The sequence below is a fragment of the Oncorhynchus nerka genome, linkage group LG13 (genome assembly GCF_034236695.1).
Source record: "Oncorhynchus nerka isolate Pitt River linkage group LG13, Oner_Uvic_2.0, whole genome shotgun sequence".
Lineage (NCBI taxonomy): Eukaryota > Metazoa > Chordata > Actinopteri > Salmoniformes > Salmonidae > Oncorhynchus > Oncorhynchus nerka.
The window spans coordinates 15,668,979-15,692,170 of NC_088408.1; the positions used below are offsets into that span (position 1 = coordinate 15,668,979).

General features: G+C 56.1%; 1 pseudogene; it reads left to right on the plus strand.

The window, feature by feature from the left end:
• The window catches only part of LOC115119560 (brain-enriched guanylate kinase-associated protein-like), an 89,621-nt pseudogene that overhangs the window by 15,470 nt on the left and 50,959 nt on the right, over positions 1–23,192 (plus strand).

Here is a 23,192-nt window from a genome sequence, read left to right on the forward strand (position 1 = left end):
TGAGAGTCTCATTCCTCCCCACTGCCTGGTGAGAGTCTCATTCCTCCCCACCGCCTAGTGAGAGTGTCATTCTTCCCCACCGCCTGGTGAGAGTCTCATTCCTCCCCACCGCCTGGTGAGAGTCTCATCCCTCCCCACCGCCTGGTGAGAGTGTCATTCCTCCCCACCGCCTGGTGAGAGTGTCATTCCTCCCCACCGCCTGGTGAGAGTGTCATTCTTCCCCACCGCCTGGTGAGAGTCTCATTCCTCCCCACCGCCTGGTGAGAGTCTCATTCCTCCCCACCGCCTGGTGAGAGTGTCATTCCTCCCCACCGCCTGATGAGAGTCTCATTCCTCTACACCGCCTGGTGAGAGTCTCATTCCTCCCCACCGCCTGGAGAGTGTCATTCCTCCCCACCGCCTGGTGAGAGTCTCATTCCTCCCCACCGTCTGGTGAGAGTCTCATTCTTCCCCACCGCCTGGTGAGAGTCTCATTCCTCCCCACCGCCTGGTGAGAGTCTCATTCCTCCCCACCTTCTGGTGAGAGTCTCATTCCTCCCCACCGCCTGGTGAGAGTGTCATTCCTCCCCACCGCCTGGTGAGAGTGTCATTCTTCCCCACCGCCTGGTGAGAGTCTCATTCCTCCCCACCGCCTGGTGAGAGTCTCATCCCTCCCCACCACCTGGTGAGAGTGTCATTCCTTCCCATCACCTGGTGAGAGTGTCATTCCCCCCCACTGCCTGGTGAGAGTGTCATTCTTCCCACCGCCTGGTGAGAGTCTCATTCCTCCCCACCGCCTGGTGAGAGTGTCATTCCTCCCCACCGCCTGGTGAGAGTGTCATTCCTCCCCACCGCCTGGTGAGAGTGTCATTCCTCCCCACCGCCTGGTGAGAGTGTCATTCCTCCCCACCGCCTGGTGAGAGTGTCATTCCTCCCCACCGCCTGGTGAGAGTCTCATTCCTCCCCACCGTCTGGTGAGAGTCTCATTCCTCCCCACCGCCTGGTGAGAGTCTCATTCCTCACCACCGCCTGGTGAGAGTCTCATTCCTCCCCACCGTCTGGTGAGAGTCTCATTCCTCCCACCATCTGGTGAGAGTCTCATTCCTTCCCACCCCCTGGTGAGAGTGTCATTCCTCCCAACCGCCTGGTGAGAGTCTCATTCCTCCCCACCGCCTGGTGAGAGTCTCATTCCTCCCCACCGCCTGGTGAGAGTGTCATTCCTCCCCACCGCCTAGTGAGAGTGTCATTCTTACCCACCGCCTGGTGAGAGTCTCATTCCTCCCCACCGCCTGGTGAGAGTCTCATCCCTCCCCACCGCCTGGTGAGAGTGTCATTCCTCCCCACCACCTGGTGAGAGTGTCATTCCTCCCCACCGCCTGGTGAGAGTGTCATTCTTCCCCACCGCCTGGTGAGAGTCTCATCCCTCCCCACCGCCTGGTGAGAGTGTCATTCCTCCCTACCGCCTGGTGAGAGTCTCATTTCTCCCCACCGCCTGGTGAAAGTCTCATTCCTCCCCACCGCCTGGGATGAGAGTCTCATTCCTCCCCACCGCCTGGTAAGAGTGTCATTCCTCCCCACCGCCTGGTGAGAGTCTCATTCCTCCCCACCGCCTGGTGAGAGTGTCATTCCTCCCCACCGCCTGGTGAGAGTGTCATTCCTCCCCACCGTCTGGTGAGAGTCTCATTCCTCCCCACCGCCTGGTGAGAGTCTCATTCCTCCCCACCGCCTGGTGAGAGTCTCATTCCTCCCCACCGTCTGGTGAGAGTCTCATTCCTCCCACCATCTGGTGAGAGTCTCATTCCTCCCCACCACCTGGTGAGAGTGTCATTCCTCCCCACCGCCTGGTGAGAGTCTCATTCCTCCCCACCGCCTGGTGAGAGTCTCATTCCTCCCCACCGCCTGGTGAGAGTGTCATTCCTCCCCACCGCCTGGTGAGTGTCATTCCTCCCACCGCCTAGTGAGAGTCTCATTCCTCCCCACCGCCTGGTGAGAGTCTCATTCCTCCCCACCGTCTGGTGAGAGTCTCATTCCTCCCACCATCTGGTGAGAGTCGCATTCCTCCCCACCACCTGGTGAGAGTGTCATTCCTCCCCACCGCCTGGTGAGAGTCTCATTCCTCCCCACTGCCTGGTGAGAGTCTCATTCCTCCCCACCGCCTAGTGAGAGTGTCATTCTTCCCCACCGCCTGGTGAGAGTCTCATTCCTCCCCACCGCCTGGTGAGAGTCTCATCCCTCCCCACCGCCTGGTGAGAGTGTCATTCCTCCCCACCGCCTGGTGAGAGTGTCATTCCTCCCCACCGCCTGGTGAGAGTGTCATTCTTCCCCACCGCCTGGTGAGAGTCTCATTCCTCCCCACCGCCTGGTGAGAGTCTCATTCCTCCCCACCGCCTGGTGAGAGTGTCATTCCTCCCCACCGCCTGATGAGTCTCATTCCTCTACACCGCCTGGTGAGAGTCTCATTCCTCCCCACCGCCTGGTGAGAGTGTCATTCCTCCCCACCGCCTGGTGAGAGTCTCATTCCTCCCCACCGTCTGGTGAGAGTCTCATTCTTCCCCACCGCCTGGTGAGAGTCTCATTCCTCCCCACCGCCTGGTGAGAGTCTCATTCCTCCCCACCTTCTGGTGAGAGTCTCATTCCTCCCCACCGCCTGGTGAGAGTGTCATTCCTCCCCACCGCCTGGTGAGAGTGTCATTCTTCCCCACCGCCTGGTGAGAGTCTCATTCCTCCCCACCGCCTGGTGAGAGTCTCATCCCTCCCCACCACCTGGTGAGAGTGTCATTCCTTCCCATCACCTGGTGAGAGTGTCATTCCCCCCCACTGCCTGGTGAGAGTGTCATTCTTCCCACCGCCTGGTGAGAGTCTCATTCCTCCCCACCGCCTGGTGAGAGTGTCATTCCTCCCCACCGCCTGGTGAGAGTGTCATTCCTCCCCACCGCCTGGTGAGAGTCTCATTCCTCCCCACCGTCTGGTAAGAGTCTCATTCCTCCCCACCGCCTGGTGAGAGTCTCATTCCTCCCCACCGCCTGGTGAGAGTCTCATTCCTCCCCACCGCCTGGTGAGAGTGTCATTCCTCCCCACCGCCTGGTGAGAGTGTCATTCTTCCCCACCGCCTGGTGAGAGTCTCATTCCTCCCCACCGCCTGGTGAGAGTCTCATCCCTCCCCACCGCCTGGTGAGAGTGTCATTCCTTCCCACCACCTGGTGAGAGTGTCATTCCTCCCCACTGCCTGGTGAGAGTGTCATTCTTCCCACCGCCTGGTGAGAGTCTCATTCCTCCCCACCGCCTGGTGAGAGTGTCATTCCTCCCCACCGCCTGGTGAGAGTGTCATTCCTCCCCACCGCCTGGTGAGAGTGTCATTCCTCCCCACCGCCTGTGAGAGTCTCATTCCTCCCCACCGTCTGGTAAGAGTCTCATTCCTCCCCACCGCCTGGTGAGAGTCTCATTCCTCCCCACCGCCTGGTGAGAGTCTCATTCCTCCCCACCGCCTGGTGAGAGTCTCATTCCTCCCCACCGTCTGGTGAGAGTCTCATTCCTCCCCACCGCCTGGTGAGAGTGTCATTCCTCCCCACCGCCTGGTGAGAGTGTCATTCCTCCCCACCGCCTGGTGAGAGTCTCATTCCTCCTCACCGCCTGGTGAGAGTCTCATTCCTCCCCACCGCCTGGTGAGAGTCTCATTCCTCCCCACCGCCTGGTGAGAGTCTCATTCCTCCCCACCGTCTGGTGAGAGTCTCATCCCTCCCCACCGCCTGCTGAGAGTCTCATTCCTCCCCACCGTCTGGTAAGAGTCTCATTCCTCCCCACCGCCTGGTGAGAGTCTCATTCCTCCCCACCGCCTGGTGAGAGTCTCATTCCTCCCCACCGCCTGGTGAGAGTGTCATTCCTCCCCACCGCCTGGTGAGAGTGTCATTCTTCCCCACCGCCTGGTGAGAGTCTCATTCCTCCCCACCGCCTGGTGAGAGTCTCATCCCTCCCCACCGCCTGGTGAGAGTGTCATTCCTTCCCACCACCTGGTGAGAGTGTCATTCCTCCCCACTGCCTGGTGAGAGTGTCATTCTTCCCACCGCCTGGTGAGAGTCTCATTCCTCCCCACCGCCTGGTGAGAGTGTCATTCCTCCCCACCGCCTGGTGAGAGTGTCATTCCTCCCTACCGCCTGGTGAAAGTCTCATTTCTCCCCACCGCCTGGTGAAAGTCTCATTCCTCCCCACCGCCTGGGATGAGAGTCTCATTCCTCCCCACCGCCTGGTAAGAGTGTCATTCCTCCCCACCGCCTGGTGAGAGTCTCATTCCTCCCCACCGCCTGGTGAGAGTGTCATTCCTCCCCACCGCCTGGTGAGAGTGTCATTCCTCCCCACCGTCTGGTGAGAGTCTCATTCCTCCCCACCGCCTGGTGAGAGTCTCATTCCTCCCCACCGCCTGGTGAGAGTCTCATTCCTCCCCACCGTCTGGTGAGAGTCTCATTCCTCCCACCATCTGGTGAGAGTCTCATTCCTCCCCACCACCTGGTGAGAGTGTCATTCCTCCCCACCGCCTGGTGAGTCTCATTCCTCCCCACCGCCTGGTGAGAGTCTCATTCCTCCCCAACGCCTGGTGAGAGTGTCATTCCTCCCCACCGCCTGGTGAGAGTCTCATTCCTCCCCACCGTCTGGTGAGAGTCTCATTCCTCCCCACCGCCTGGTGAGAGTCTCATTCCTCCCCACCGCCTGGTGAGAGTCTCATTCCTCCCCACCGCCTGGTGAGAGTCTCATTCCTCCCCACCGCCTGGTGAGAGTGTCATTCCTCCCCACCGCCTGGTGAGAGTCTCATTCCTCCCCACCGCCTGGTGAGAGTCTCATTCCTCCCCACCGTCTGGTGAGAGTCTCATTCCTCCCACCATCTGGTGAGAGTCTCATTCCTCCCCACCACCTGGTGAGAGTGTCATTCCTCCCCACCGCCTGGTGAGAGTGTCATTCCTCCCCTCCGCCTGGTGAGAGTGTCATTCCTCCCTACCGCCTGGTGAGAGTCTCATTCCTCCCCACCGCTTGGGATGAGAGTCTCATTCCTCCCCACCGCCTGGTGAGAGTGTCATTCCTCCCCACCGCCTGGTGAGAGTCTCATTCCTCCCCACCGCCTGGTGAGAGTCTCATTCCTACCCACCGCCCGGTGAGAGTCTCATTCCTCCCCACCGCCTGGTGAGAGTCTCATTCCTCCCCACCGCCTGGTGAGAGTGTCATTCCTCCCCACCGCCTGGTGAGAGTCTCATCCCTCCTCACCGCCTGGTGAGAGTGTCATTCCTCCCTACCGCCTGGTGAGAGTCTCATTTCTCCCCACCGCCTGGTGAGAGTCTCATTCCTCCCCACCGCCTGGTGAGAGTGTCATTCCTCCCCACCGCCTGGTGAGAGTGTCATTCCTCCCCACCGCCTGGTGAGAGTCTCATTCCTCCCCACCGCCTGGTGAGAGTCTCATTCCTCCCCACCGCCTGGTGAGAGTCTCATTCCTCCCCACCGCCTGGTGAGAGTGTCATTCCTCCCCACCGCCTGGTGAGAGTGTCATTCTTCCCCACCGCCTGGTGAGAGTGTCATTCCTCCCACCGCCTGGTGAGAGTCTCATCCTCCCCACCGCCTGGTGAGAGTGTCATTCCTCCCCACCGCCTGGTGAGAGTGTCATTCTTCCCCACCGCCTGGTGAGAGTCTCATTCCTCCCCACCACCTGGTGAGAGTCTCATCCCTCCCCACTGCCTGGTGAGAGTGTCATTCCTCCCCACCGCCTGGTGAGAGTCTCATTCCTCTCCACCGCCTGGTGAGAGTCTCATCCTCCCCACCGCCTGGTGAGAGTGTCATTCCTCCCTACCGCCTGGTGAGAGTGTCATTCCTCCCCACCGCCTGGTGAGAGTCTCATTCCTCCCCACCGCCTGGTGAGAGTCTCATTCCTCCCCACCGCCTGGTGAGAGTCTCATTCCTCCCCACCGCCTGGTGAGAGTGTCATTCCTCCCCACCGCCTGGTGAGAGTCTCATTCCTCCCCACCGTCTGGTGAGAGTCTCATTCCTCCCCACCGCCTGGTGAGAGTCTCATTCCTCACCACCGCCTGGTGAGAGTCTCATTCCTCCCCACCGTCTGGTGAGAGTCTCATTCCTCCCACCATCTGGTGAGAGTCTCATTCCTTCCCACCCCCTGGTGAGAGTGTCATTCCTCCCCACCGCCTGGTGAGAGTCTCATTCCTCCCCACCGCCTGGTGAGAGTCTCATTCCTCCCCACCGCCTGGTGAGAGTGTCATTCCTCCCCACCGCCTAGTGAGAGTGTCATTCTTACCCACCGCCTGGTGAGAGTCTCATTCCTCCCCACCGCCTGGTGAGAGTGTCATTCCTCCCCACCACCTGGTGAGAGTGTCATTCCTCCCCACCGCCTGGTGAGAGTGTCATTCTTCCCCACCGCCTGGTGAGAGTCTCATCCTCCCACCGCCTGGTGAGAGTGTCATTCCTCCCTACCGCCTGGTGAGAGTCTCATTTCTCCCCACCGCCTGGTGAAAGTCTCATTCCTCCCCACCGCCTGGGATGAGAGTCTCATTCCTCCCCACCGCCTGGTAAGAGTGTCATTCCTCCCCACCGCCTGGTGAGAGTCTCATTCCTCCCCACCGCCTGGTGAGAGTGTCATTCCTCCCCCACCGCCTGGTGAGAGTGTCATTCCTCCCCACCGTCTGGTGAGAGTCTCATTCCTCCCCACCGCCTGGTGAGAGTCTCATTCCTCCCCACCGCCTGGTGAGAGTCTCATTCCTCCCCACCGTCTGGTGAGAGTCTCATTCCTCCCACCATCTGGTGAGAGTCTCATTCCTCCCACCACCTGGTGAGAGTGTCATTCCTCCCCACCGCCTGGTGAGAGTCTCATTCCTCCCCACCGCCTGGTGAGAGTCTCATTCCTCCCCACCGCCTGGTGAGAGTGTCATTCCTCCCCACCGCCTGGTGAGAGTGTCATTCCTCCCACCGCCTGGTGAGAGTCTCATTCCTCCCCACCGCCTGGTGAGAGTCTCATTCCTCCCCACCTTCTGGTGAGAGTCTCATTCCTCCCACCATCTGGTGAGAGTCGCATTCCTCCCCACCACCTGGTGAGAGTGTCATTCCTCCCCACCGCCTGGTGAGAGTCTCATTCCTCCCCACTGCCTGGTGAGAGTCTCATTCTTCCCCACCGCCTAGTGAGAGTGTCATTCTTCCCCACCGCCTGGTGAGAGTCTCATTCCTCCCCACCGCCTGGTGAGAGTCTCATCCCTCCCCACCGCCTGGTGAGAGTGTCATTCCTCCCCACCGCCTGGTGAGAGTGTCATTCCTCCCCACCGCCTGGTGAGAGTATCATTCTTCCCCACCGCCTGGTGAGAGTCTCATTCCTCCCCACCGCCTGGTGAGAGTCTCATTCCTCCCCACCGCCTGGTGAGAGTGTCATTCCTCCCCACCGCCTGATGAGAGTCTCATTCCTCTACACCGCCTGGTGAGAGTCTCATTCCTCCCCACCGCCTGGTGAGAGTGTCATTCCTCCCCACCGCCTGGTGAGAGTCTCATTCCTCCCCACCGTCTGGTGAGAGTCTCATTCTTCCCCACCGCCTGGTGAGAGTCTCATTCCTCCCACCGCCTGGTGAGAGTCTCATTCCTCCCCACCTTCTGGTGAGTCTCATTCCTCCCCACCGCCTGGTGAGAGTGTCATTCCTCCCCACCGCCTGGTGAAAGTGTCATTCTTCCCCACCGCCTGGTGAGAGTCTCATTCCTCCCCACCGCCTGGTGAGAGTCTCATCCCTCCCCACCACCTGGTGAGAGTGTCATTCCTTCCCATCACCTGGTGAGAGTGTCATTCCCCCCCACTGCCTGGTGAGAGTGTCATTCTTCCCACCGCCTGGTGAGAGTCTCATTCCTCCCCACCGCCTGGTGAGAGTGTCATTCCTCCCCACCGCCTGGTGAGAGTGTCATTCCTCCCCACCGCCTGGTGAGAGTGTCATTCCTCACCGCCCACCGCCTGGTGAGAGTCTCATTCCTCCCCACCGCCTGGTGAGAGTCTCATTCCTCCCCACCGCCTGGTGAGAGTCTCATTCCTCCCCACCGCCTGGTGAGTGTCATTCCTCCCCACCGCCTGGTGAGAGTGTCATTCTTCCCCACCGCCTGGTGAGAGTCTCATTCCTCCCCACCGCCTGGTGAGAGTCTCATTCCTCCCCACCGCCTGGTGAGAGTGTCATTCTTCCCACCCCTGGTGAGAGTGTCATTCCTCCCCCGCCTGGTGAGAGTGTCATTCTTCCCACCGCCTGGTGAGAGTCTCATTCCTCCCCACCGCCTGGTGAGAGTGTCATTCCTCCCCACCGCCTGGTGAGAGTCTCATTCCTCCCCACCGCCTGGTGAGAGTGTCATTCCTCCCCACCGCCTGGTGAGAGTCTCATTCCTCCCCACCGTCTGGTAAGAGTCTCATTCCTCCCCACCGCCTGGTCTCATTCCTCCCCACCGCCTGGTGAGAGTCTCATTCTCCCCACCGCCCTGGTGAGAGTCTCATTCCTCCCCACCGCCTGGTGAGAGTCTCATTCCTCCCCACCGCCTGGTGAGAGTGTCATTCCTCCCCACCGCCTGGTGAGAGTCTCATTCCTCCCCACCGCCTGGTGAGAGTCTCATTCCTCCCCACCGCCTGGTGAGAGTCTCATTCCTCCCCACCGCCTGGTGAGAGTCTCATTCCTCCCCACCGCCTGGTGAGAGTCTCATTCCTCCCCACCGCCTGGTGAGAGTCTCATTCCTCCCCACCGCCTGGTGAGAGTCTCATTCCTCCCCACCGCCTGGTGAGAGTCTCATTCCTCCCCACCGCCTGGTGAGAGTCTCATTCCTCCCCACCGCCTGGTGAGAGTGTCATTCCTCCCCACCGCCTGGTGAGAGTCTCATTCCTCCCCACCGCCTGGTGAGAGTCTCATTCCTCCCCACCGCCTGGTGAGAGTGTCATTCCTCCCCACCACCTGGTGAGAGTGTCATTCCTCCCCACTGCCTGGTGAGAGTGTCATTCTTCCCACCGCCTGGTGAGAGTCTCATTCCTCCCACCGCCTGGTGAGAGTCTCATTCCTCCCCACCGCCTGGTGAGAGTGTCATTCCTCCCACCGCCTGGTGAGAGTCTCATTTCTCCCCACCGCCTGGTGAAAGTCCCTCCCCACCGCCTGGTGAGAGTCTCATTCCTCCCCACCGCCTGGTGAGAGTGTCATTCCTCCCCACCGCCTGGTGAGAGTCTCATTCCTCCCACCGCCTGGTGAGAGTGTCATTCCTCCCCACCGCCTGGTGAGAGTGTCACTCCGCCTGGTGAGAGTCTCATTCCTCCCCACCGCCTGGTGAGAGTCTCATTCCTCCCCACCGCCTGGTGAGAGTCTCATTCCTCCCCACCGCCTGGTGAGTCTCATTCCTCCCCACCGCCTGGTGAGAGTGTCATTCCTCCCCACCGCCTGGTGAGAGTGTCATTCCTCCCCACCGCCTGGTGAGAGTGTCATTCCTCCCCACCGCCTGGTGAGAGTCTCATTCCTCCCACCGCCTGGTGAGAGTGTCATTCCTCCCCACCGCCTGGTGAGAGTCTCATTCCTCCCCACCGCCTGGTGAGAGTGTCATTCCTCCCCCACCGCCTGGTGAGAGTGTCATTCTTCCCCACCGCCTGGTGAGAGTGTCATTCTCAGTCTCATCCTCCCCACCGCCTGGTGAGAGTGTCATTCCTCCCCACCGCCTGGTGAGAGTGTCATTCTTCCCCTGGTGAGAGTCTCATTCCTCCCCACCACCTGGTGAGAGTCTCATCCTCCCCACTGCCTGGTGAGAGTGTCATTCCTCCCCACCGCCTGGTGAGAGTCTCATTCCTCTCCACCGCCTGGTGAGAGTCTCATCCTCCCCACCGCCTGGTGAGTGTCATTCCTCCCTACCGCCTGGTGAGAGTGTCATTCCTCCCCACCGCCTGGTGAGAGTCTCATTCCTCCCCACCGCCTGGTGAGAGTGTCATTCCTCCCCACCGCCTGGTGAGAGTCTCATTCCTCCCACCGCCTGGTGAGTGTCATTCCTCCCCACCGCCTGGTGAGAGTCTCATTCCTCCCCACCGTCTGGTGAGAGTCTCATTCCTCCCCACCGCCTGGTGAGAGTCTCATTCTCACCACCGCCTGGTGAGAGTCTCATTCCTCCCCACCGTCTGGTGAGAGTCTCATTCCTCCCACCATCTGGTGAGAGTCTCATTCCTTCCCACCCCTGGTGAGAGTGTCATTCCTCCCCACCGCCTGGTGAGAGTCTCATTCCTCCCCACCGCCTGGTGAGAGTCTCATTCCTCCCCACCGCCTGGTGAGAGTGTCATTCCTCCCCACCGCCTAGTGAGAGTGTCATTCTTACCCACCGCCTGGTGAGAGTCTCATTCCTCCCCACCGCCTGGTGAGAGTGTCATTCCTCCCCACCACCTGGTGAGAGTGTCATTCCTCCCCACCGCCTGGTGAGTGTCATTCTTCCCCACCGCCTGGTGAGAGTCTCATCCCTCCCCACCGCCTGGTGAGAGTGTCATTCCTCCTCCCTACCGCCTGGTGAGAGTCTCATTTCTCCCCACCGCCTGGTGAGAGTCTCATTCCTCCCCACCGCCTGGGATGAGAGTCTCATTCCTCCCCACCGCCTGGTAAGAGTGTCATTCCTCCCCACCGCCTGGTGAGAGTCTCATTCCTCCCCACCGCCTGGTGAGAGTGTCATTCCTCCCCACCGCCTGGTGAGAGTGTCATTCCTCCCCACCGTCTGGTGAGAGTCTCATTCCTCCCCACCGCCTGGTGAGAGTCTCATTCCTCCCCACCGCCTGGTGAGAGTCTCATTCCTCCCCACCGTCTGGTGAGAGTCTCATTCCTCCCACCATCTGGTGAGAGTCTCATTCCTCCCCACCACCTGGTGAGAGTGTCATTCCTCCCCACCGCCTGGTGAGAGTCTCATTCCTCCCCACCGCCTGGTGAGAGTCTCATTCCTCCCCACCGCCTGGTGAGAGTGTCATTCCTCCCCACCGCCTGGTGAGAGTGTCATTCCTCCCCACCGCCTGGTGAGAGTCTCATTCCTCCCCACCGCCTGGTGAGAGTCTCATTCCTCCCCACCTTCTGGTGAGAGTCTCATTCCTCCCACCATCTGGTGAGAGTCGCATTCCTCCCCACCACCTGGTGAGAGTGTCATTCCTCCCCACCGCCTGGTGAGAGTCTCATTCCTCCCCACTGCCTGGTGAGAGTCTCATTCTTCCCCACCGCCTAGTGAGAGTGTCATTCTTCCCCACCGCCTGGTGAGAGTCTCATTCCTCCCCACCGCCTGGTGAGAGTCTCATCCCTCCCCACCGCCTGGTGAGAGTGTCATTCCTCCCCACCGCCTGGTGAGAGTGTCATTCCTCCCCACCGCCTGGTGAGAGTATCATTCTTCCCCACCGCCTGGTGAGAGTCTCATTCCTCCCCACCGCCTGGTGAGAGTCTCATTCCTCCCCACCGCCTGGTGAGAGTGTCATTCCTCCCCACCGCCTGATGAGAGTCTCATTCCTCTACACCGCCTGGTGAGAGTCTCATTCCTCCCCACCGCCTGGTGAGAGTGTCATTCCTCCCCACCGCCTGGTGAGAGTCTCATTCCTCCCCACCGTCTGGTGAGAGTCTCATTCTTCCCCACCGCCTGGTGAGAGTCTCATTCCTCCCCACCGCCTGGTGAGAGTCTCATTCCTCCCCACCTTCTGGTGAGAGTCTCATTCCTCCCCACCGCCTGGTGAGAGTGTCATTCCTCCCCACCGCCTGGTGAAAGTGTCATTCTTCCCCACCGCCTGGTGAGAGTCTCATTCCTCCCCACCGCCTGGTGAGAGTCTCATCCCTCCCCACCACCTGGTGAGAGTGTCATTCCTTCCCATCACCTGGTGAGAGTGTCATTCCCCCCCACTGCCTGGTGAGAGTGTCATTCTTCCCACCGCCTGGTGAGAGTCTCATTCCTCCCCACCGCCTGGTGAGAGTGTCATTCCTCCCCACCGCCTGGTGAGAGTGTCATTCCTCCCCACCGCCTGGTGAGAGTGTCATTCCTCCCCACCGCCTGGTGAGAGTCTCATTCCTCCCCACCGTCTGGTAAGAGTCTCATTCCTCCCCACCGCCTGGTGAGAGTCTCATTCCTCCCCACCGCCTGGTGAGAGTCTCATTCCTCCCCACCGCCTGGTGAGAGTGTCATTCCTCCCCACCGCCTGGTGAGAGTGTCATTCTTCCCCACCGCCTGGTGAGAGTCTCATTCCTCCCCACCGCCTGGTGAGAGTCTCATCCCTCCCCACCGCCTGGTGAGAGTGTCATTCCTTCCCACCACCTGGTGAGAGTGTCATTCCTCCCCACTGCCTGGTGAGAGTGTCATTCTTCCCACCGCCTGGTGAGAGTCTCATTCCTCCCCACCGCCTGGTGAGAGTGTCATTCCTCCCCACCGCCTGGTGAGAGTGTCATTCCTCCCCACCGCCTGGTGAGAGTGTCATTCCTCCCCACCGCCTGGTGAGAGTCTCATTCCTCCCCACCGTCTGGTAAGAGTCTCATTCCTCCCCACCGCCTGGTGAGAGTCTCATTCCTCCCCACCGCCTGGTGAGAGTCTCATTCCTCCCACCGCCTGGTGAGAGTCTCATTCCTCCCCACCGTCTGGTGAGAGTCTCATTCCTCCCCACCGCCTGGTGAGAGTGTCATTCCTCCCCACCGCCTGGTGAGAGTGTCATTCCTCCCCACCGCCTGGTGAGAGTCTCATTCCTCCTCACCGCCTGGTGAGAGTCTCATTCCTCCCCACCGCCTGGTGAGAGTCTCATTCCTCCCCACCGCCTGGTGAGAGTCTCATTCCTCCCCACCGTCTGGTGAGAGTCTCATCCCTCCCCACCGCCTGCTGAGAGTCTCATTCCTCCCCACCGTCTGGTAAGAGTCTCATTCCTCCCCACCGCCTGGTGAGAGTCTCATTCCTCCCCACCGCCTGGTGAGAGTCTCATTCCTCCCCACCGCCTGGTGAGAGTGTCATTCCTCCCCACCGCCTGGTGAGAGTGTCATTCTTCCCCACCGCCTGGTGAGAGTCTCATTCCTCCCCACCGCCTGGTGAGAGTCTCATCCTCCCCACCGCCTGGTGAGAGTGTCATTCCTTCCCACCACCTGGTGAGAGTGTCATTCCTCCCCACTGCCTGGTGAGAGTGTCATTCTTCCCACCGCCTGGTGAGAGTCTCATTCCTCCCCACCGCCTGGTGAGAGTGTCATTCCTCCCCACCGCCTGGTGAGAGTGTCATTCCTCCCTACCGCCTGGTGAAAGTCTCATTTCTCCCCACCGCCTGGTGAAAGTCTCATTCCTCCCCACCGCCTGGGATGAGAGTCTCATTCCTCCCCACCGCCTGGTAAGAGTGTCATTCCTCCCCACCGCCTGGTGAGAGTCTCATTCCTCCCCACCGCCTGGTGAGAGTGTCATTCCTCCCCACCGCCTGGTGAGAGTGTCATTCCTCCCCACCGTCTGGTGAGAGTCTCATTCCTCCCCACCGCCTGGTGAGAGTCTCATTCCTCCCCACCGCCTGGTGAGAGTCTCATTCCTCCCCACCGTCTGGTGAGAGTCTCATTCCTCCCACCATCTGGTGAGAGTCTCATTCCTCTCCACCACCTGGTGAGAGTGTCATTCCTCCCCACCGCCTGGTGAGAGTCTCATTCCTCCCCACCGCCTGGTGAGAGTCTCATTCCTCCCCAACGCCTGGTGAGAGTGTCATTCCTCCCCACCGCCTGGTGAGAGTCTCATTCCTCCCCACCGTCTGGTGAGAGTCTCATTCCTCCCCACCGCCTGGTGAGAGTCTCATTCCTCCCCACCGCCTGGTGAGAGTCTCATTCCTCCCCACCGCCTCGTGAGAGTCTCATTCCTCCCCACCGCCTGGTGAGAGTGTCATTCCTCCCCACCGCCTGGTGAGAGTCTCATTCCTCCCCACCGCCTGGTGAGAGTCTCATTCCTCCCCACCGTCTGGTGAGAGTCTCATTCCTCCCACCATCTGGTGAGAGTCTCATTCCTCCCCACCACCTGGTGAGAGTGTCATTCCTCCCCACCGCCTGGTGAGAGTCTCATTCCTCCCCACCGCCTGGTGAGAGTCTCATTCCTCCCCACCGCCTAGTGAGAGTGTCATTCTTCCCCACCGCCTGGTGAGAGTCTCATTCCTCCCCACCGCCTGGTGAGAGTCTCATCCCTCCCCACCGCCTGGTGAGAGTGTCATTCCTCCCCACCGCCTGGTGAGAGTGTCATTCCTCCCCACCGCCTGGTGAGAGTGTCATTCTTCCCCACCGCCTGGTGAGAGTCTCATTCCTCCCCACCGCCTGGTGAGAGTCTCATTCCTCCCCACCGCCTGGTGAGAGTGTCATTCCTCCCCACCGCCTGATGAGAGTCTCATTCCTCTACACCGCCTGGTGAGAGTCTCATTCCTCCCCACCGCCTGGTGAGAGTCTCATTCCTCCCCACCGCCTGGTGAGAGTCTCATTCCTCCCCACCGTCTGGTGAGAGTCTCATTCCTCCCCACCGCCTGGTGAGAGTCTCATTCCTCCCCACCGCCTGGTGAGAGTCTCATTCCTCCCCACCTTCTGGTGAGAGTCTCATTCCTCCCCACCGCCTGGTGAGAGTGTCATTCCTCCCCACCGCCTGGTGAGAGTGTCATTCTTCCCCACCGCCTGGTGAGAGTCTCATTCCTCCCCACCGCCTGGTGAGAGTCTCATCCCTCCCCACCGCCTGGTGAGAGTGTCATTCCTTCCCACCACCTGGTGAGAGTGTCATTCCTCCCCACTGCCTGGTGAGAGTGTCATTCTTCCCACCGCCTGGTGAGAGTCTCATTCCTCCCCACCGCCTGGTGAGAGTGTCATTCCTCCCCACCGCCTGGTGAGAGTGTCATTCCTCCCCACCGCCTGGTGAGAGTCTCATTCCTCCCCACCGTCTGGTAAGAGTCTCATTCCTCCCCACCGCCTGGTGAGAGTCTCATTCCTCCCCACCGCCTGGTGAGAGTCTCATTCCTCCCCACCGCCTGGTGAGAGTCTCATTCCTCCCCACCGTCTGGTGAGAGTCTCATTCCTCCCCACCGCCTGGTGAGAGTGTCATTCCTCCCCACCGCCTGGTGAGAGTGTCATTCCTCTCCACCGCCTGGTGAGAGTCTCATTCCTCCTCACCGCCTGGTGAGAGTCTCATTCCTCCCCACCGCCTGGTGAGAGTCTCATCCCTCCCCACCGCCTGCTGAGAGTCTCATTCCTCCCCACCACCTGGTGAGAGTGTCATTCCTCCCCACCGCCTGGTGAGAGTCTCATCCCTCCCCACCGCCTAGTGAGAGTCTCATTCCTCCCTACCGCCTGGTGAGAGTCTCATTCCTCCCCACCGCCTGGTGAGAGTGTCATTCCTCCCCACCGCCTGGTGAGAGTCTCATTCCTCCCCACCGCCTGGTGAGAGTGTCATTCCTCCCCACCGCCTGGTGAGAGTCTCATTCCTCCCCACCGCCTGGTGAGAGTATCATTCCTCCCCACCGCCTGGTGAGAGTCTCATTCCTCCCCACCGCCTGGTGAGAGTCTCATTCCTCCCCACCGCCTGGTGAGAGTCTCATTCCTCCCCACCGCCTGGTGAAAGTCTCATCCCTCCCCACCGCCTGGTGAGATTCTCATTCCTCCCCACCGCCTGGTGAGAGTCTCATTCCTCCCTACCGCCTGGTGAGAGTCTCATTCCTCCCTACCGCCTGGTGAGAGTCTCATTCCTCCCCACCGCCTGGTGAGAGTCTCATTCCTCCCCACCGCCTGGTGAGAGTCTCATTCCTCCCCACCACCTAGTGACATAATATGAAATTCAACAGATGGTGCCACCTGTTCCCCTCTCCCCCCTCTCTCTTTGTTCTCGCTCTTTTTTCTCTTCAGCTCAATACATATACAGAGTCACTGCCAGCAACTCTCATGGGGGGGGGGGGGGTGCAGGTTTCTGCTCTCCCACTCTCTCTCTTTCTCTCCCCCTCTCTTAATATGACAGGATTGTTCTCTTTACAGATGTACACAGACTGTAGCCTGACGGGCTCTCTGCATGAGAGAGAGCAAGAAGGAGAGAGAGAGAAATGGAGGGAAAGAGACAGGGAGAGGGAGATAGAAGAGAGACTGAGAGAGAGAGAGCAGAGATGGAAACAGAGTGCAAGTGTTAAGTGAAATGTGTGAGTGAGTGTTTGTGTCTCCTCTGTTCCTCTAATCTCCTGTGATTTTCTTTTAGGTTCCTGATGAGGAGATGAATACCATAAGGTAAGATGACATTCTCTCTCCATTATTCCCTACCTGCCTCCTCAGCCAGGTCACCCATGATACAAGTCATTATTACACGTCCATCCGTGTCTGAGGACGTCGGGAGATGACGTGGAAACCGGCCACTCGGGGGCAACAGTGAGCGCTGTTACCTTCAAGTAGGTTTCGGTTCTGCTAGGGAGTTGTGGACGGGGATGGCGGATGGGTGTAAAGATCTGACGCATGTTTGAATCTAGCGATAGAAAGTTGTTTTTGATTGTTTTTAAATGAAGGTTATCCTAAACCTTAACCATTACCTTAAACATTCGGAGTTAATGCCTAAACTTAACCCTAACCTTAAAAATGATCAGTTAATGTCTAAATGTAACCTTAAAAATGTCAAAATTTGACGTTTAAGAAACATAGCTTCTGAAGTGAGACTGTGAGAGCTTGTTGTGCCTCTTTCCCTGCCTGCCCAGTCCTCCATCTCTCTCTCTCTCTCTCTCTCTCGCTCTCTCGCTCTGTCTTTGTCTAGCTCTCCCGCTCTTTCTCTCTCTCTCTCTCTCTCTTCTCCTTCTCTCCACCTCTCCTCTGCTACTGGGGTTTCTCCAAGCTTATCAAACCTGGGTAAGCCAGCCCTCGATCACACGGAAGGGGTTTCACCAGCAGCCCCAGCACACACACACACATACACATACAGACTCAGCACCACTCCCCTCACACATACAGCAAAGAGTGGAGGCATCAGGCAGGATTTCTGTGTCATCATCACCAGCACCAGCGATTCACAATGAGACTCTGTGTGAGCACCAAGGGAAGGTACTGCTCCTTCAACAGAGGGAACGTCTTTCATTGGGATCTGGGGTTGGCATTGTGTGTGTGTGTCACTGTGTGTGAGATTTATCGCTACTGTATGTTTGCGCAGTTTTCGTTTGCTTTACATCGGTGTAGCCTAGAGCTTGAGTGGTATTTGGAATTATCATACATGTCATTCTTTGCAAAGGATAGTAGTAAAATTCCTGAATAGAACATGTAGTTCCACTGCACTGGTACAGTAGTTATACCACTGAATTATTTTCAGGCTTATTGTTCAATACAGGGAACATGTCAAATAAAAACTGGCGTATATTGTATTTAAACATTTCCTCCTTTGAAAGCGAGAGAGAAGGCTTGGCTAAAAGGTGTTTAAAGGTTTGATGAGTGAACTAGGATGTTGCTGTAGTGTTTTATCACTCTGATATGTCTGATATAATTCTGGGAAGTCACCTGTAGTTTCAGGGAAGCCACAAATCCCTTTTCAGTGTACGGTCATTTAGAGGGAGAAAAATAGCTATTTACCCTGGTTCCTCTTTAGGTTTCTTCCTAGGCTCCTGCCTTCTAGTGAGTTTTTCTACCCCCTGTGATTCTGTCTCTGCATTGGGTATCTGTAAAGGATTTTATCCCCTGTGATTCTGTCTCTGCATTGGGTATCTGTAAAGGATTTTATCCCCTGTGATTCTGTCTCTGCATTGGGTATCTGTAAAGGATTTCGTGACAGCTGCTGAAGTTATATAATACATTTGATTGATTGATTGATTGATTGACATGGATATTTAGCTATCCAACGCTTTTTATCCTATGAACATTTCTTATAAACCTCCCACACCCCTCTGATGTTATTAAATTGGTACCATGTTTAATGCTATTACGATTGTATTTTCTGGGAGAAATAAAAACCACCCTCTTATACCTCTTTAAAATGGTATTGCTCTTCCCTCCATCATATAGCTATTAACTTTCCATCAGATAAGCTACAATCTTACTATCAGAATAGTTTTTGTTCAACCGGTCCTTAATTTAAATAATAGCCTGGAAATAGCCTATAGATAGCCTGGAAATAGCCTGGATATAACCTGGAACACATAGTACTATATACCTTGGCTATATGGTGTAATGATTTTCAGATAAGTGAGGCTAAATGTCTTTTTTAAATGCCAGGGAGGGTCAATTCATTTGATGGGCTGTTTTTACCAACACCCTGTACTGATTATCATCACCTCTGTGACCGACGTTAGCCGCTAACCGTTTGGCTCTTTAATTATACAGTACAACGACACAAGTACCAAATCTACATTACGATGGACTACAATATTATACTCCATTCTAGATTTTTTAAAATATGGTCCATAAAGTTTGGAAATTCTTCTTTGTCTTCACAATACATGATTGACTTAAAGACCCATTTAATCATCAGGAGCAGGAACTGTGGTTCAATCCCTTCTTATTTACAGTCACCTGTGGCTGTCCAACCCCAGAGAGATAGAGTAGTAGGGTAAAGGGAAAAAGAGACATGGACCTACAGATTTGACACCAACCCCCAGAGTGAATCAGTCAGCGCTCCTGTCCCAGTGACCCCAGTACTCCCAAGTATACCAGACAAAGAAAATGATGAAATGTGTTGAAATCTCTTCAATGTGTGTCCTCATTTGTATTTGTATTTATTATGGATCCCCATTAGCTGCTGCCAAGGCAAGGCACTCTTCCTTGGGTCCTGCAAAATGAAGGCAGTTGTACAATTTTTGAAACACTACAATACATTCATAAGCCCCTTATTCTGGCTCAAATTTCCTGTATGTATTTTGACCTCCGTCTTATGTAGTAAATGTATATTTTATTGTGAGACAAATTTGATAGATAGGTAGAGGGAGAGAGAGAGAGCTCCGTATTGCCCCATGGCCCTGTCATGGTGTGTAGGAGTGAGGAGTCATGCAGTGTTAAATGCAAAAGAAGTGAGTTGGGTTAGAGACTGTCTCCCAGGCTCGAATGGACTGGGCTGGATGGCTATTCGCTAATGATCTACTCAAACACGATGAATGGCTCATTGCAGAAGAAGACAGACCTGCCAGGGGGTTGATCTTTTCTCTTTCTCTCTCTCTCTCTCTCTCTCTCTCTCTCTCTCTCTTTCTTTCTTTCTTTCTTTCTTTTTTTCTTTCTTTCTTTCTTTCGCTCTCTCTCTCTCTCTCTTTCTCTCTTTCTCTCTCTCTCTCTCTCTCTTTCTCTCTTTCTCTCTCTCTCTCTCTCTCTCTCTCTCTCTCTCTCTCTCTCTCTTTCTCTCTCTCTCTCTCTCTCTCTCTCTCTCTCTCTCTCTCTCTCTCTCTCTCTACAACTCTCTCTCCATCTTCCTCTCTCACACGCAGGCCTCCTAGCAAATCTTTTGTATTGTTGTTGTCCATTTGAGTTAGTCACTAACAATGTGTTGTGAAGGCCTGGTAGCTCATTGTGAGTGTGTTCTATTTTTAATGACTTGAACCAGTTATTTAGTGTATTTTTGTATCTCACTGGGTCCAAGTATCTTATATTTTCCAACATATCCTGCCATTTGGATTAACAAACCACTGTTTTCATAATGTGTGAAAAGCAAAGCGTATCATGTCCTCCTTTTGGTAAAATGACTTGTTTTCACAATCTGTGACTCCGTCATCCTCTGCCAGAAGAAGTTCTGCATCTCAACACAAGTGTAACTTTGGGAGAACAAATCACTTTCCGGTAAAGAATGGAGAATTCCCTGTGGGGTTTGCTCGGCACCATAACAGGTTTTATATGCCTGCGAGTGGAGGCTGTGTTAATTTCAGAACAGCATGTGTATGTGTGTATGTGTGTGTATGTGTTTGTGTGTTGTGTTTTCTGTCGGTTGTGTGTGTGTGTGTTGTTTTCTGTTGTGTGTGTGTGTTGTTTTCCGTTGTGTGTGTGTGTGTGTTGTTTTCCGTTGTGTGTGTGTGTACTCGCTCATGTCATTTTTTTGCTCATGTTGTTTTTCGACATTGGCGCCATCAGGTTTCCCACTTTCCGTTGATCCCAAATCCCTTCCAGGGTACCTTCAACAGTGTAGGAAATCCATTCTTTCAGCTAAGTACCATCAACAGTGTAGGAAATCACTTCTCCCGGTAACTAGCCCAGTGCTGTTGGTAATGAAGAAGTTGGGGGTGGTGGCTGGGAAAGGGAAACTTGTAGGTTTGTTCTGAGTGGATCAATACTCTCAGGTGTGTGTCCACTGTGGGGACTGTACCGCCCGTAGGAATAGAGCTAATTGGACATTCTAATTCCACGCTACCACTGGTCTTACAGACAGGGCCTACTGGGAAGTGGGGACAGGAGTTTTTCCTGCTTAGGTCAAAATAATAAGAAGAAGAAGAATTTAAAAAATTATATATAGTGCTTTTCATACGGAATCGTAAAATCTCTTTAAAAAAATCACATTCAGGGAGCTGGCAGTTGATCTTCCACAGCCAGACGATGATGCATTTCAGTAAAGGAGTAGCTTGAGTGGAGGAGGCGTTGATGGTAAAGCCAGGGTGTGAGAAACATCAGTCAGACAGGCCCCTCTGTCAGTCACAGCTCCTCTGTAGGTAGGCTGGAACATCCACCATTGAACGTGTAGCACCCGCCTAGGTGGTAATTTGGTAGCTGTAAACACCCAAGAGACCATCACACCTCAGCAGTAATCAGCAACAGTGTCCTGTGAGGTGAGCCTCTGTCATCCCCTCACACCGCAGTCCACATCTTTCCAGAAACCAAGCTGGAATAAAAATATGAAAATGTGTTTTTCAGGTGTTGATGGATCATTCAGATTAGATTAGCTAGCTAGCTATATCATCAGTCCTGCAACTCCATGGATCATCACTCAACAGGTTATCAAAAAAATAACAAATACACAAAATAACAAAAATATGTACAATACTTGCAGAGTTCTCAGCCAAGGTCTCCTCACAGCACCATGGCAACCATAGGTGACACAGGCCCTCTGATCAGAGCCTGACTCAGATCTGGTCCATCAGTTAATAAGTGTAGTTACTTTTAGTAAGCCAGGTAGGAAGGACAAGCAACAGTACTACTGACAGATTAATAGCCCTGCTATAACTGGTCAAGTTATGTGGTTAGGAAACCACTCCTGGCCGATCCTGCCGATCGTTTATGGTCGTGTCTCTGTCTGTCAGAAGGCAAGGCACACACAGGCAGCCTGCTCATGCTGCTACTGCTCTTCCTGCTGCTCATCATCCTCCTCCTGCTCCTCCTGCTGCTCCTCCTCCTGCTGTTCCTGCTCCTCCTGCTCATAGTCCTCCTGTTACTGCTACCCCTCCTCCTGCTACTGCTCCTCCTGCTGCTACCCCTCCTCCTCCTGCTACTCCTGCTGCTACCCCTCCTCCCGCTGCTACTTCTCCTCCTCCTGCTCATACTTCTCCTGTTACTGCTCTCCTGCTCCTGCTACTGCTCCTCCTGCTACTGCTCCTCCTCCTGCTACTGCTCCTGCTTCTACTTATCCTCCTGATGCTACTGCTCCTCCTCCTGCTACTGCTCCTCCTGCTGCTTCTGCTTCTCCTCCTGCTACGGCTCCTGCTACTGCTACTTCTCCTCCTGCTACTGCTCTTCCTGCTGCTCATCATCCTACTCCTGCTCCTCCTGCTGCTCCTCCTCCTGCTGCTACTGCTCCTCCTGCTACTACTACTGCTCGTACTCCCCCTGCTTCTCCTGCTTCTACTCATCCTCCTGCTCTGCTACTTCTCCTTCTGCTCGTACTCCTCCTGCTCATACCCCCTCTGCTACTGTTCCTGCTCCTCCTGCTCATACTCCTCCTGTTACTGCTACTTCTCCTCCTGCTACTGCTCCTCCTGCTACTTCTCCTCCTGCTACTGCTCCTCCTGCTACTTCTCCTTCTGCTACTGCTCCTCCTGCTGCTACCCCTCCTCCTCCTGCTTACTGCTCCTCCTCCTGCTACTGCTCCTCCTGCTGCTACCCCTTCTCCTCCTGCTACTGCTTCTCCTCCTGCTGCTACCCCTCCTCCTCCCGCTACTGCTCCTCCTGTTACTGCTCCTCTTGCTACTGCTCCTCCTGCTGCTACCCCTCCTCCCCCTGCTACTGCTCCTCCTGCTGCTTCTGCTTCTCCTCCTGCTACGGCTCCTGCTACTGCTACTTCTCCTCCTGCTACTGCTACTGCTCTTCCTGCTGCTCATCATCCTACTCCTGCTCCTCCTGCTGCTCCTCCTCCTGCTGCTACTGCTCCTCCTGCTACTGCTACTGCTCGTACTCCCCCTGCTTCTCCTGCTTCTACTCATCCTCCTGCTCTGCTACTTCTCCTTCTGCTCGTACTCCTCCTGCTCATACCCCCTCTGCTACTGTTCCTGCTCCTCCTGCTCATACTCCTCCTGTTACTGCTACTTCTCCTCCTGCTACTGCTCCTCCTGCTACTTCTCCTCCTGCTACTGCTCCTCCTGCTACTTCTCCTCCTGCTACTGCTCCTCCTGCTGCTACCCCTTCTCCTCCTGCTTACTGCTCCTCCTCCTGCTACTGCTCCTCCTGCTGCTACCCCTTCTCCTCCTGCTACTGCTTCTCCTCCTGCTGCTACCCCTCCTCCTCCCGCTACTGCTCCTCCTGTTACTGCTCCTCTTGCTACTGCTCCTCCTGCTGCTACCCCTCCTCCTCCTGCTTACTGCTCCTCCTCCTGCTACTGCTCCTCCTGCTGCTACCCCTTCCTCCTGCTGCTACCCCTCCTCCTGCTACTGTTCCTGCTCCTCCTGCTCATACTCCTCCTGTTACTGCTACTTCTCCTCCTGCTACTGCTCCTCCTGCTACTTCTCCTCCTGCTACTGCTTCTCCTGCTACTTCTCCTTCTGCTACTGCTCCTCCTGCTGCTACCCCTCCTCCTCCTGCTTACTGCTCCTCCTCCTGCTACTGCTCCTCCTGCTGCTACCCCTTCTCCTCCTGCTACTGCTTCTCCTCCTGCTGCTACCCCTCCTCCTCCCGCTACTGCTCCTCCTGTTACTGCTCCTCTTGCTACTGCTCCTCCTGCTGCTACCCCTCCTCCTCCTGCTACTGCTCCTCCTGCTGCTTCTGCTTCTCCTCCTGCTACGGCTCCGGCTACTGCTACTTCTCCTCCTGCTACTGCTACTGCTCTTCCTGCTGCTCATCATCCTACTCCTGCTCCTCCTGCTGCTCCTCCTCCTGCTGCTACTGCTCCTCCTGCTACTGCTACTGCTCGTACTC